This window comes from Panulirus ornatus, chromosome 2, assembly GCF_036320965.1.
Source record: "Panulirus ornatus isolate Po-2019 chromosome 2, ASM3632096v1, whole genome shotgun sequence".
Lineage (NCBI taxonomy): Eukaryota > Metazoa > Arthropoda > Malacostraca > Decapoda > Palinuridae > Panulirus > Panulirus ornatus.
In genome coordinates, this window is record NC_092225.1 from 8,351,846 (window position 1) to 8,368,269 (window position 16,424).

A 16,424-nucleotide genomic window follows, 5' to 3' on the forward strand; every position below is an offset into this window, starting at 1 on the left:
CCTTCCCTCTCGTATTTTTTTTAATTTTCCAAAAGAAAGAACAGAGAAGGGGGAGAGGTGAGGATATTCCCTCAGAGACCCAGTCCTCTGTTCTTAACGCTATCTTGCTAACGCGGGAAATGGCGAATAGTTTGAAATATATATATATATATATATATATATATATATATATATATATATATATATATATATATATATATATATATATATCTTTTCTTTCTTTCGTACTATTAGCCATTTCCCGCATTAACGAGGTAGCGTTAAGAACAGAGGACTGGGCCTCTGAGGGAATATCCTCACCTGGCCCCCTTCTCTGTTCCTTCTCTTGGAAAGTTAAAAAAAAAAAAAAAAAAAAAAAAAAAAACAAGAGGGGAGGAATTCCAGCCCCCCGCTCCCTTCCCTTTTAGTCGCCTTCTACGACACGCAGGGAATACGTGGGAAGTATTCTTTCTCCCCTATCCCCAGGGATATATATATATATATATATATATATATATATATATATATATATATATATATATATATATATATATAAAGCTTTCTTTTATCTTTCACACTTGTCCACCCTTTCACGTGTTAACAAGGAAGCGCCAAGAACAGACGAAGAAAGGCCTCATTCGCTTAAATCCGTTCTCTAGTTATTATGTGCAATGCATAGAAACCACAGCTCCCTGTCTACCTGACATATATTTCCATGGTTTCCCCGGGCCGCTTCACATGCCCTCGTTTAGTCAAATGAAAGCTCGTCGTCCCCTGTATATCCCATCGTTCTAATTCACTCTCCCGTGCACGTCTTTCACGCTCCTGCAAGTTCAGGCTCCGACTATTCAAGATGCTTTTCCCTCCAGACATTACACCACTTCATACATTAACGATACAGTCGTTGTGTTGAAGATCAGTATCTATGGCTCTTCGTACATAAATTCAATAAGTATAGGCTTAAGATAAAGCTGTTCAAAACCTGTGTCAGAAACTAAAAAGAAAAAAAAAGTAATAAAAAGAAACGATGACATGAACGCCAACACGGACACAAGCAAGAGACGTTCCCAAAACCTAGACGGATGGGAAAAAAGTAGCATAGGGAACTGGAAGCAAGAGGCAGAAAGTTAGTCTTCTCAACTAAGTTCGACAAAGACTTTCCCAAGAGAGAACATTGACGAAATTAGCTGAGAAGAACAGAGCCTCGATTCTTGGTTAATACGGTAACAGTGAAACACGAGCTACTAATCAGGATTGAATTCTCAATGTCTCAATATGTGTCTTTCTCAAGAGGATATGATTCTCCTGAGGGAGACAACCATCAAAACGTAGAGAATTAAATCCTCGTGTACTACTTTAGTACGTATCTGTCAGAATGAACAACTTTCCTGACATTTGCCTTTAGTCTTCCGCTCTGCGTTTTACCCTTTTGTCACTGTGGATAACACTCAACTAGACACCGGCATAAACATGAAACACATTGGGTTCCCTCGAAGCCTCAGATCCTTAAGTCAAACACCACACATCAGTTACCTCACACAGAACAAACCTCAGGCTTTTAGCTACTTTATCTTAACCAGTACAGCATCTCTATATACAAGTCATAAGAAATATACACCCAGTAAACCAACCGTGCGCATATGTACACTTCAACATTCTACAAGTGTTTCTGAGATTTATCTCCTCTCCCCAGCCTCTTCCTCCCACCCTTCATTAATAACAGTAAACAAAAGATCCAGCGAACGTCAGCACATGCCTGGCTTCTGTTGTTGTGGGCAGACTTGCCAACGCATTACTCTCCTACGCATTATACCTGCACCGCGTTCGCCTTCCGCCTCACGCCAGTATGAAACCCGACCCCTACCAACATGGGCACCACCTGGCCACGCTAACGAACATGCTACACCACTCGTGCTGTTCAGTTTTATGCATCAGGTTTCAGCTGCAGGTTTGTTGTCAGGTTTTATGTACCAACTATCAGTTTTCTGTTGTGTCTACATTGAATGCGTTATATTCGCATCGGCCTCGTTCGCTGAAAATGGGGTTGAGCTTCTCTTCAATGGCTCTGGAAAATAAAAGTAAAATCAGTTGTGAATGATGCTTTTTCCCCTGAATATTTCGATAGCGGCTTTATTTGGCCAGTGAAATTGCACTGTCAACAGAATGATGGTAGAAGCATCACCTCTAAAGGCCTTAAAACGGAAATATCTATCAATGACGTTGTACAGTACCCTAACACCATGACCGGACCGCCGCTGGGTATGATAACCGGCATTTGACGTGATCCTTAAACATCACTTCAAGGATCAATATATCATACCCAAAGGTATACATATATTCGCCAAGGCCAGCTGATGAGATCCCTCCAGTCTCTCAAGGGAAGGTACGAGAGGGTTAACTCCAAGATTACATGGCAGAGGAACCCAAGTACATTATTAAGAGCTTGGCTGTTTATCTGTGCCCCGCAGAGTGAAGGTTTGGATGCACGGTGTATTTCGATTTCATTAGAATTTGGTATGAAGATACTCTGGGGAAGGACATGGAGCGTCACTGATTTTGAGGTCAGTGGTTTAAAGGTTTTAAAGTCACTACTAAACCTGTGGATGACTTCATTTCCGCACAACAAATTGGCTTTTATGAAGTGGATTTCATTAACAATTTGTTTGCTTGTTGCGCTTGGACCAAGAAGAGCATATTCAAACTGTGGAGTCAAAAAGGTCAAAGGTCAGCGTCAATGCCACATCTGAAAATGACTTTATTTCTCTACAATAATTTACGTTAGTCAATGAGTTTCACTAAGTATTACCACATGTGTTTCTCTTCAGGCAAGTAAGTGTTCTTTTTTTTTTCTTGGGTCAAAAGGTCATTGGTCAAGGTCACTGTCACACTTACAGATGATATAATTTCCGCACAATAACTTCAATTCTACTAGATAGCTTTCCTGCAGACTTGTTATTAGTATTACCGTTGAAACGGGGAATGTCACTATTATTTCTAAGGCCCAAAGATCAATGTTGCTGCTTCGTATGGAGATGATATCTTTCCCGTAACACATAAACCGCGTCCGATGGATCTTATCAAGACTTTCAAAGTTAATATCAACAAATGTCCAAATGTTTACTTTCACACTGTTTCCTTTATGTAAAGTCCACTGAGACTCGAATTTCCATGATCTTTAAAAAATCGAATATGAGAGTTTCATCCTGCAATATGCCGGACCTTTAGTGATAGCTATCCATCACTGTAAATTCTAATCTTGCTAACAAATGATACAATAATGGCTACATGTGCTAAAATATTTAATTCTGTAATTAAGAAAATAATGACATTCGAAGTTCTGAAAATGAAAGTATCTAGTACCTTAAATGCAGAAAATAAGAGCATTCACATAATCAACAAAAATGAAAAGAATGTACCATGTTTACCAGTTTGTTTGGCGTAAAACTTCAGGCGAGAAATTATCGGTTACTTTGAAGGTACAGAGCGACGGCGACTGACTGTGAGAGACGCCACGACAGCCCCTTAATTATTCAGGTGTCATGGGCAATCGAGTAAGACGGACACACACACGAGCTCCGTCCTTGAGAATATAGAGCCTTTCTTTGTTACGGTAGCTCAAGCCTCCACAACCTACAACTCTTCAAAGTGTAATGTGATCCTGGTTCACTTGACTATCATGCCACATAGGTTCCAAGAGCTTTATGAGCCGGTGACTAGCTACACTATCAGGGATCTCTGTCTACACCACCATGATAACCAAGAGCAGCAAGTGTTTAGCTACATCATCTACACCACTAGCACTACTACCAACATAATCATTACTACATGGACTAACACAGTAGGGTTTCATGTGTGCGGGAAACTGGTGTAAATTAGGTGACGTTAGTCTCGCCAAGAGAAACTGGCGTGCAAAGTGAAAGATTTTAAGAAATGCTCAAAAGGTTCATGAATAGTGACGGTGTATGAGGTGTTAAGAGATACCAACCAGAGGTAGGTTTTGCAGTCTCTACAGTTGGTGGATGTTGCTTGACCTTGACGGCCTTAATGGGCCAGGCAGTTGATAGGCCTAAGGCCAATCCAACCAACCAACCAACCAAAGAACCCTGTGTCATCTTAGCACATCTAGCATGAGTTCAGGATTTGTGTGTTGAATGGCCTATGTGGCTGATATGTTCTTGATTCACCCCATGTCAGTGGTGACGAAGGTAAAGATATCACTTACGATATGTGTGTGTGTGTGTGTGTGCGCGCGCGCGCTGACAAAAGTGATAAAGTCTGGAGAAATTGCCCAAAAAATTTCTATCTTCTCAAGAGGTCAGTAAACAATACAGAAAGTAAAAAGTCATTACATCAAAAAAAAATCAATAGAAAAACTATATTTCCACAACTTGTTGAAGATCTGAAAGCCAGAGGCTCTAAAAAGAATAATAAACGTCCATTTTTTTTTTCTAACCTCTTGAGGACGGAGGGTTTATCCTTGAACACGAGAGTTACGACTCTTGGGTCGGGTCAAAGATTAGGCTATCATACCCAAGGGTCGTGCCGTGTTGCTTAAGGGTTCGCAACGTCGTGCTCGATGGTCGTAACGTTGTGCTCAAGGGTCGTGACGTCGTGATCAAGGATCGTAACGCCATTCTCAAGCATTCTTATCTAAAGAACTCGTGACTATATCAGGGATTTTGCTACTTCTGATATACGTTCGTTATCCAGCGCGGCCCGAGCCTCCCCTGTGTGTGTGTGTGTGTGTGTGTGTGTGTGTGTGTGTGTGTGTGCGCGCGCCAGGTACTACGAACATCGCTGCTAATTTACATAACACAAGGCATTGCGATCCAGAATGGCGCGCCTAATTACACAACCGGTATCAAAACAATCACGCATCATTTTGCCGATTATTAAGGGGTGATCAATGCTAATGAATCCTGATTCAAAGCTTCAGGTCTTGGATTTGAAGGCGTCTCGCGTTCGATAATTAGAGTGAAGAGTTGCATGTGCTGAGGGGTGGAGAACGTGTAAAAGCGTCACAGACTGAAACATCTTTTCAAAGATTGTCCAGCCATCGCTCCCGCGGTTACGTAGGCGATGTAGGTAGTGTGAGCTCAGGGATTATATCAGATGTTACTGGGATAACACGGGTCTATTTGGTGATACCAGGAGGGATGTTATGCTCCCATAGTTCACTCGATGGCGGTGGAGCTGTTCGATCTTATCTGAGCCTCCCTGATTCATGACGGTGCGACCCATACGCATGATGTTACGACTCTTGAGCACGAGTATGTCTCCATGAGCACAAAAAGTATGACCCATAAACATAATGGTACAACCCTATGGCACACTGGCGTGATTCTTGACCTGGCTCTTAAGGGTCAAGTCACAGCATCATAGTTAAAGGTCGTACCTTCGTACTCCCCGCACCATTGTGCTCGGAAGATAAGAAACTTCATTTTTTTTTCCAGATACATTGTTGAACCTAAAACTCACCTCCAGGGATTTCAGCCTTGACCATATTTCTATATGCCTCGCACACACTCACTCAGGCAGTCGAGTCAGCCTGATGCAAATTCACAGCAGAATAGAAATGAAAAAAACGCTCGGCTAACATTCTGAGAAGTGTGCATAGGGATGATGTTTCAGGTTCATACAGAGCATTAAACCTGCTAATTCTTTACTGCTCATATAGAGACCTTGTAATGCATTACTCAAGCGAGTACAGTATATATGGGAAACTTCCTCCTATATTTTTCGATCCGGGCAAGTGAATCAAGTTATCAATTTTCATGATACATCGGTCAACATGAGATATAGAGAAAATGTCTGCTCTCAAACCCTTAATGAAACACACTGCTGTAGAAACAAAACTACAGAGCGTTTTCCATTGGAACACCTACGTCACATGGAACACAACATTGTTACTGGAAGGGAAATAGGAATAGATGAAAATACTGCTTGAAATACATGCATCTTTATATCTATCTTTTATCTGCAAGTATCCAAGGACCAATTTCTATGAAAGAGTGCTGGTGGCATTCCTAAAGGCTTCTACAGCTCAAGGTAAAGTTCCTATCAAATCTCACAGTAAGTTGTGACTCTCAACGATGGACGGACAGACGGACAAAAGTATCCCTAAAGTGTCCCCCGTGCTACAGAGGCGACACAGAGACAAGTCCACATATATATCACTGTTAAAAGAATCAGCCAAACGTTCGTATAAACATTCATTTCATCATTAGCCCCTTCGCTCTACACCTCACTGAGGGATCACTCCCCGAGGTTTAGATATATTCAAGGATAAACTAATCAAATTAGTCGAAAACATGTTTGTAAAACACTTAAGTTCCTTGCCCCTTGGTTCTGTACCCACCCATGTTGAATGGCCCCTTATGACCCTAAAGTTTGCTTCCCGACCTTCAAAACTTTTCTCGATGTGGAATATCTTAAGTGCCAACTGTGGAATAAATTTGGTCAATATCCCTTTTTCGTAGTCTTCAGATGTTGTGTGCAGAAAAACTTGGATGCATCCACTGAAACACTCAACTGGTTCTTGACCTCCAAACATCAGTAAGTCTTAAAAGTATAGAAGTAACACATGTGGTAAACACGATACAAAATAGTATCTGACCCCTTTTTTTGCGAAGTCATATGATACCACGGACGAAGGATTTTGAGAAATGCCCATTGGTCTGGCCTCACATTGGTAGGCCCAGCTTTCTTGATATCGTTATCTATCGATTGCTGGCTTCATTCCCCGTCATTTACCATAATAAATGTTATATCGATTTCATTTTTCATTGGACATTAGTGGGTTTGCCGCGATCATTGGGAAATCTAACATTCTTGCTCACCAACCCTACCGAGACAACACGAGTCGTAATGATCATTTCGAAATTCATCGGCTCCATCCAGGAAGACAATTTTTTTTTCATGTGTACATTTTATTGGTCAGTATCACTACTTGCATGTAGTATGTACACAAGCATTTAGTACCGTTGATGACACTTGACCTACAAAATTTAACCAGATGTCAAAATTTCGAGGACTTAACTATGGTACACATTTGGTCAGTATGAACTCAGTCATAAGATGATGTCTTCACAAACTTTAACTCCAGACATCCAAACGATACTCAGGCGTAGAAACTTGGGTGTTGCATCCATACTATGAGTCTGGTCAATAACCATTCACCAGCAGGTCACCATATATGTACACAAAAGGACTTACTAGAATTCTAACACTCATGACCTAATGGCTCTGGCTTCTCGCTCTAAATCAAACACTTAGCTCTAGAATTAAAACTCGCTATGTAGAATCTTGGTGGAACACGTCCGTCTTCAGGTACTGCGCACTCACCCTGCGGGAGCGTAGGAACTTTACCTTTGATCCCGATCCCACGAACTTGATCAAGTATAGTCGCCTCGTGCGCGGTACGATGGGTGCATGTTTTGGTTCCTGGGCACACTCACCCAGATATGACACACTATATATATATACTGTGTGTACTCGTGCAAGCATTTGGCACCATCTAAGCACACAAGACTTTGCAGTCTTCAGCTATGACCCCTGATCATAAACTTTAACATGTGTCGAGTTGTTTTTATGCAGTGTCTGTGGTACACATTTGTTCCATATCAATTCAGCAAGTCGTGAGATATCATTCATGCAAAGTGGGGCAACATACTCGCGCGCGCACACCACAGGCGGGAGCAGGGTAACCAGAATGCAGCTCTGCAGCAGGAGGCAGAGAAAACATTGCTTCCCATTCATGCCTAATATAAGGATTTGTCGCTGTGATTTACTGGTAAATGAGATACTAGTAAATGAGATTACATGGGGGGTACCTTCGTTTTCTATTTTCTATTTTTCTAAGGATGAAAAATATGAATTATACGAGCGGTTTGGCTGGTTCCTGTCACCCAAAGGATATTTTTGGTGGCTGTGACCTGGATGTGTGACCGGTGTCGCTGGTAAACCAATCTGATAACAACTTACTGTGAATGATGCTCATTATGACCAGCATAAATTAGAGTTATCTGAGCTAAATTTACCTAAATCTTTACACTCCTCTTTCCTGCAGGATATAATTTTACCGCTGAGATCCTTCATTACCTCTGAAGCATTGCTGATGATTTTATTTCCGCATGTGACATCCTGTCACCCCTCCCTGTATCGCATCAGCTGTAATGACGATCATCAGGACGGACTGGATTCATATGATCGCTTAAGTGTTTTCAGGTTCTCAGGAAGTCTATTCAGCCTTCCCGCTGCTGCTGCTGCTGCTGTTCTATATGTAACTATCCAGGACAGTGACAGTCAGGGGAGGCCACTTGGGTTCATGAGAGGCTACTATCGACCCAGCGATCATGTCATTTACGAATTAATTCTATTTCCTTTACTGCAAAACAACTGACAACTGTATATCTGCTACCAACAATCCCTACATCATGACGATGTCATCCTAAGACACGATGGTACGATCCTTGAAGAGGGCAGGACAGGCGTCGCGTTTCTGGACCAGTACTTTAAAGGCCACGCTATGATCATACCGATGGTTCGTAGTGTCTTAACTCATTAGGTTGATGTATGAAAATATCGCTGTAATCTGCTGGTAATTGAATACAATAATTGGAGAAACTATGTTCAACACACCCGTTTCTCTGACGACGAATCTCATGGCCAACACACAGCTTGTTCTCGCCTCTTCTCCCTCGTTAACACACGCTTACGAACAGCGTGTGTAATTGCGTGCCATCTGAATGTCCAGGACAAGAACATCTCGCTACAGTAACTCAAACATCCCAACCCTGGTATCAAAACTCAATACTCTGTCAGACACATGATCTTATAACTTTCATATTTCAGTCTTTTTCAATCATTTCATTTCACGTTTTTGATGATTATAACATATGCTATCCATGTTACATAATATTGTAAACCAAGACATATATCTTTCTTGGTAAATAAACTTTCTGTTATCATTATCACTTATTGTTATTAGTATTATCATTATCATTATTATTATTATTATTATCATCGTTATTGTTATTATTATTATTATTATTATTATTATTATTATTATTATTATTATTATCATTATCATTATTATGATTATTTTACTATTATTTACCCCGCCCTCCCGTTATTCAAAGTTATGATTTCCAGCAATAGGAAATATTTTCAACAGTAAATTAGTGGTGCGAGATCACATGGCACACGCCCTATCAAAATCATCACCTTTGAGGGGAAATTAATCACAGTTCTACGTATAGCATCTACGTACCGACCCTCAGTTCAATCTCTGAAGAAACAGTTGTGAAGTAAAAGGAACAATGTCGGTACATTCTCCTTTTTTGGACAAAGACAAAGATCATCATCTAGTTACCTAAACGAAAGCAACATAAGTATAGCATTAGAATAAGACAAGAATCAAATGCCTTGTTTATCCACGTTAAAGATTATGATCATTTGTATTGACTGGAGCATATCCATCTCAATTATCAACTCTAACTCCTGTACCACGAAAAGTATCATTTAATCTTCTATTAATCTTCTATTACTAAATACACAAAAAAATTGTAATATCAATACTAGTGATGGTCTACACAAAATTGGGTAGTTTGTTGTTGATAAAATTTGCAAACAGTTCTTCTTCTTGTCCACATCATGAATTTGAGATACTCATGTTGCCAGACCTGAAGGGTACTCACTTGTTTACCAAATGGCGTCCTAGCAACGTCTCTTCGTTGTATATCAACTGTCTGCTATATTTCTTTCTTGTATCTCCCGTGATGTGGTGACTGTTACAAGAAAATGCACTTGGGAACTTATCGTTTTCTATTTCCAAGTGGACTCATAGGAATATACTTGATCACTCCCTCAATTGTGATCCTTTCCAATAATATATATATATATATATATATATATATATATATATATATATATATATATATATATATATATATATATATATATATATATAAATATATATATATATATATATATATATATATATATATATATATATATATATATATATATATATATATATATATATTCACGTAATCCAATAACGCTCTCTGGCCATCTCTCCTACTTACATACGTATACTTATGTATATCTCGCTTTTTAAACCAGGTATTCCCAATCACCAGTCCTTTTTCAGCACATAAATCTACAAGCTCTTCACCATTTCCATTTACAACACTGAACACCCCATGAATACCAATTATTCCCTCAACTGCCATATTACTCACCTTTGCATTCAAATCACCAATCACTATAACCTGGTCTCGTGCATCAAAACCACTAACACACTCATTCAGCTGCTCCCAAAACACTTGCCTCTCATGAGCTTTCTTCTCATGCCCAGGTGCATATGCACCAATAATCACCCATCTCTCTCGATCAACTTTCAGTTTTACCCATATTAATCGAGAATTTACTTTCTTGCATTCTATTACATACTCCCACAACTCCTGTTTCAGGAGTACTGCTACTCCTTCCCTTGCTCTTGTCCTCTCACTAACCCCTGACTTTACTCCCAAGACATTCCCAAACCACTCTTCCCCTTTACCCTTGAGCTTCGTTTCACTCAGAGCCAAAACATCCAGGTTCCTTTCCTCAAACATACTACCTATCTCTCCTTTTTTCACATCTTGGTTACATCCACACACATTTAGACACCCCAGTCTGAGCCTTAGAGTAGGATGAGCACTCCCCGCGTGACTCCTTCTTCTGTTTCCCATTTTAGAAAGTTAAAAAAATACAAGGACGGGAGGATTTATGGCCCAACGCTCCCGTCCCCTCTAGTCGCCTATTTTTTTTTTGCTTTGTCGCTGTCTCCCGCGTTTGCGAGGTAGCGCAAAGGAAACAGACGAAAAAAATGGCCCAATCCACCCCCATACACATGTATATACATACACGTCCACACACGCAAATATACATACCTACACAGCTTTCCATGGTTTACCCCAGACGCTTCACATGCCCTGATTCAATCTACTGACAGCACGTCAACCCCGGTATACCACATCGATCCAATTCACTCTATTCCTTGCACGCCTTTCACCCTCTTGCATGTTCAGGCCCCGATCACTCAAAATCTTTTTCACTCCATCTTTCCACCTCCAATTTAGTCTCCCACTTCTCCTCGTTCCCTCCACCTCCGACACATATATCCTCTTCGTCAATCTTTCCTCACTCATTCTCTCCATGTGCCCAAACCATTTCAAAACACCCTCTTCTGCTCTCTCAACCACGCTCTTTTTATTTCCAAACATCTCTCTTACCCTTACGTTACTCACTCGATCAAACCACCTCACACCACACATTGTCCTCAAACATCTCATTTCCAGCACATCCACCCTCCTGCGCACAACTCTATCCATAGCCCACGCCTCGCAACCATACAAAATTGTTGGAACCACTATTCCTTCAAACATACCCATTTTTGCTTTCCGAGATAATGTTCTCGACTTCCACACATTCTTCAAGGCTCCCAGGATTTTCGCCCCCTCCCCCAACCAATGATCCACTTCCGCTTCCATGGTTCCATCCGCTGACAGATCCACTCCCAGATATCTAAAACACTTTACTTCCTCCAGTTTTTCTCCATTCAAACTTACCTCCCAATTGACTTGACCCTCAACCCTACTGTACCTAATAACCTTGCTCTTATTCATATTTACTCTTAACTTTCTTCTTTCACACACTTTACCAAACTCAGTCACCAGCTTCTGCAGTTTCTCACATGAATCAGCCACCAGCGCTGTATCATCAGCGAACAACAACTGACTCACTTCCCAAGCTCTCTCATCCCCAACAGACTTCATACTTGCCCCTCTTTCCAAAACTCTTGCATTCACCTCCCTAACAACCCCATCCATAAACAAATTAAACAACCATGGAGACATCACACACCCCTGCCGCAAACCTACATTCACTGAGAACCAATCACTTTCCTCTCTTCCTACACGTACACATGCCTTACTTCCTCGATAAAAACTTTTCACTGCTTCTAACAACTTGCCTCCCACACCATATATTCTTAATACCTTCCACAGAGCATCTCTATCAACTCTATCATATGCCTTCTCCAAATCCATAAATGCTACATACAAATCCATTTGCTTTTCTAAGTATTTCTCACATACATTCTTCAAAGCAAACACCTGATCCACACATCCTCTACCACTTCTGAAACCACACTGCTCTTCCCCAATCTGATGCTCTGTACATGCCTTCACCCTCTCAATCAATATCCTCCCATATAATTTACCAGGAATACTCAACAAACTTATACCGCTGAAATTTGAGCACTCACTCTTATCCCCTTTGCCTTTGTACAATGGCACTACGCACGCATTCCGCCAATCCTCAGGCACCTCACCATGAGTCATACATACATTAAATAACCTTACCAACCAGTCAATAATACAGTCACCCCCTTTTTTGATAAATTCCACTGCAATACCATCCAAACCTGCTGCCTTGCCGGCTTTCATCTTCCGCAAAGCTTTTACTACCTCTTCTCTGTTTACCAAATCATTTTCCCTAACCCTCTGACTTTGCACACCACCTCGACCAAAACACCCTATATCTGCCACTCTATCATCAAACACATTCAACAAACCTCCAAAATACTCACTCCATCTCTTTCTCACATCACCACTACTTGTTATCACCTCCCCATTTGCGCCCTTCTCTGAAGTTCCCATTTGCTCCCTTGTCTTACGCACTTTATATATATATATATATATATATATATATATATATATATATATATATATATATATATATATATATATATATATATATAAATATATATATTTATTTATATTTATTCATTATACTTTGTCGCTGTCTCCCGCGTTTGCGAGGTAGCGCAAGGAAACAGACGAAAGAAATGGCCCAACCCCCCCCATACACATGTATATACATACGTCCACACACGCAAATATACATACCTACACAGCTTTCCATGGCTTACCCCAGACGCTTCACATGCCTTGATTCAATCCACTGACAGCAAGTCAACCCCGGTATACCACATCGCTCCAATTCACTCTATTCCTTGCCCTCCTTTCACCCTCCTGCATGTTCAGGCCCCGATCACTCAAAATCTTTTTCACTCTATCTTTCCACCTCCAATTTGGTCTCCCTCTTCTCCTTGTTCCCTCCACCTCCGACACATATATCCTCTTGGTCAATCTTTCCTCACTCATTCTCTCCATGTGCCCAAACCACTTCAAAACAACCTCTTATGCTCTCTCAACCACGCTCTTTTTATTTCCACACATCTCTCTTACCCTTACGTTACTCACTCGATCAAACCACCTCACACCACACATTGTCCTCAAACATCTCATTTCCAGCACATCCATCCTCCTGCGCACAACTCTATCTATAGCCCACGTCTCGCAACCATACAACATTGTTGGAACCACTATTCCTTCAAACATACCCATTTTTGCTTTCCGAGATAATGTTCTCGACTTCCACACATTCTTCAAGGCCCCCAGAATTTTCGCCCCCTCCCCCACCCTATGATCCACTTCCGCTTCCATGGTTCCATCCGCTGCCAGATCCACTCCCAGATATCTAAAACACTTTACTTCCTCCAGTTTTTCTCCATTCAAGCTCACCTCCCAATTGACTTGACCCTCAACCCTACTGTACCTAATAACCTTGCTCTTATTCACGTTTACTCTTAACTTTCTTCTTTCACACACTTTACCAAATTCAGTCACCAGCTTCTGCAGTTTCTCACATGAATCAGCCACCAGCGCTGTATCATCAGCGAACAACAACTGACTCACTTCCCAAGCTCTCTCATCCCCAACAGACTTCATACTTGCCCCTCTCTCCAAAACTCTTGCATTCACCTCCCTAACAACCCCATCCATAAACAAATTAAACAACCATGGAGACATCACACACCCCTGCCGCAAACCTACATTCACTGAGAACCAATCACTTTCCTCTCTTCCTACACGTACACATGCCTTACATCCTCGATAAAAACTTTTCACTGCTTCTAACAACTTGCCTCCCACACCATATATTCTTAATACCTTCCACAGAGCATCTCTATCAACTCTATCATATGCCTTCTCCAGATCCATAAATGCTACATACAAATCCATTTGCTTTTCTAAGTATTTCTCACATACATTCTTCAAAGCAAACACCTGATCCACACATCCTCTACCACTTCTGAAACCACACTGCTCTTCCCCAATCTGATGCTCTGTACATGCCTTCACCCTCTCAATCAATATCCTCCCATATAATTTACCAGGAATACTCAACAAACTTATACCTCTGTAATTTGAGCACTCACTCTTATCCCCTTTGCCTTTGTACAATGGCACTATGCACGAATTCCGCCAATCCTCAGGCACCTCACCATGAGTCATACATACATTAAATAACCTTACCAACCAGTCAACAATACAGTCACCCCCTTTTTTAATAAATTTCACTGCAATACCATCCAAACCTGCTGCCTTGCCGGCTTTCATCTTCCGCAAAGCTTTTACTACCTCTTCTCTGTTTACCAAATCATCTTCCCTAACCCTATCACTTTGCACACCACCTCGACCAAAACACCCTATATCTGCCACTCTATCATCAAACACATTCAACAAACTTTCAAAATACTCACTCCATCTCCTTCTCACACCACCACTACTTGTTATCACCTCCCCATTTGCGCCCTTCACTGAAGTTCCCATTTGCTCCCTTGTCTTACGCACTTTATTTACCTCCTTCCAGAACATCTTTTTATTCTCCCTAAAATTTAATGATACTCTTTCACCCAACTCTCATTTGCCCTGAAAAAGGACTGATGATTGGGAATACCTGGTTTAAAAAGCGAGATATACATAAGTATACTTATGTAAGTAGGAGAGATGGCCAGAGAGCGTTATTGGATTACGTGTTAATTGACAGGCACGCGAAAGAGAGACTTTTGGATGTTAATGTGCTGAGAGGTGCAACTGGAGGGATGTCTGATCATTATCTTGTGGAGGCTAAGGTGAAGATTTGTATGGGTTTTCAGAAGAGAAGAGTGAATGTTGGGGTGAAGAGGGTGGTGAGAGTAAGTGAGCTTGGGAAGGAGACTTGTGTGAGGAAGTACCAGGAGAGACTGAGTACAGAATGGAAAAAGGTGAGAACAATGGAAGTAAGGGGAGTGGGGGAGGAATGGGATGTATTTAGGGAATCAGTGATGGATTGCGCAAAAGATGCTTGTGGCATGAGAAGAGTGGGAGGTGGGTTGATTAGAAAGGGTAGTGAGTGGTGGGATGAAGAAGTAAGAGTATTAGTGAAAGACAAGAGAGAGGCATTTGGACGATTTTTGCAGGGAAAAAATGAAATTGAGTGGGAGATGTATAAAAGAAAGAGACAGGAGGTCAAGATATGTATATATATATATATTTATATATATATATATATATATATATATATATATATATATATATATATATGTATATATATATATACATATATACGTATATATATATATATATATATATATATATATATATATATATATATATATATATATATATATATATATATATATATATGTATATATATATATACATATATACGTATATATATATATATATATATATATATATATATATATATATATATATATATATATACATATATATATATATATATATATATATATATATATTAATTTTGCTTTGTCGCTGTTTCCTGCGTTAGCGATGTAACAGAGGAAACAGACGAAAGAATGGCCCAACCCACCCACATACACAAGTATATGCATACACGTCCACACACGCAAATATACATACCTATACTTCTCAACGTATACATATATATACACACACAGACATATACATATATACACATGTACATAATTCATACTGTCTGCCTTTATTCATTCCGATCGCCATCCCGCCACACATGATATAACAACCCCCTCCCCCCGCATGTGCGCGAGGTAGCGCAAGGAAAAGACAACAAAGGCCCCATTCGTTCACACTCAATCTCTAGCTGTCATGTAATAATCCACCGAAACCACAGCTCCCTCTCCACATCTAGGCCCCACAGAACTTTCAATGGTTTACCCCAGACGCTTCACATGCCCTGGTTCAATCCATTGACAGCACGTCGACCCCGGTATACCACATCGTTCCAATTCACTCTATTCCTTGCACGGAAGGGTGAAATATATATATATATATATATATATATATATATATATATATATATATATATATATATATATATATATATATATATACCGAAAAGAAAAAGATGAAAGATAAGGAGCATAACCATGCGTTAACCTCGTCATGTGTGAGATATCATATGTCCACTAATCATCACAACGTATAGTACGAGCACAACATTGGGTTCTCCCAGCCCTCTGCTTACAGTGTGTGATGGAAACCAAACCTCAGCTAAAGCCACAC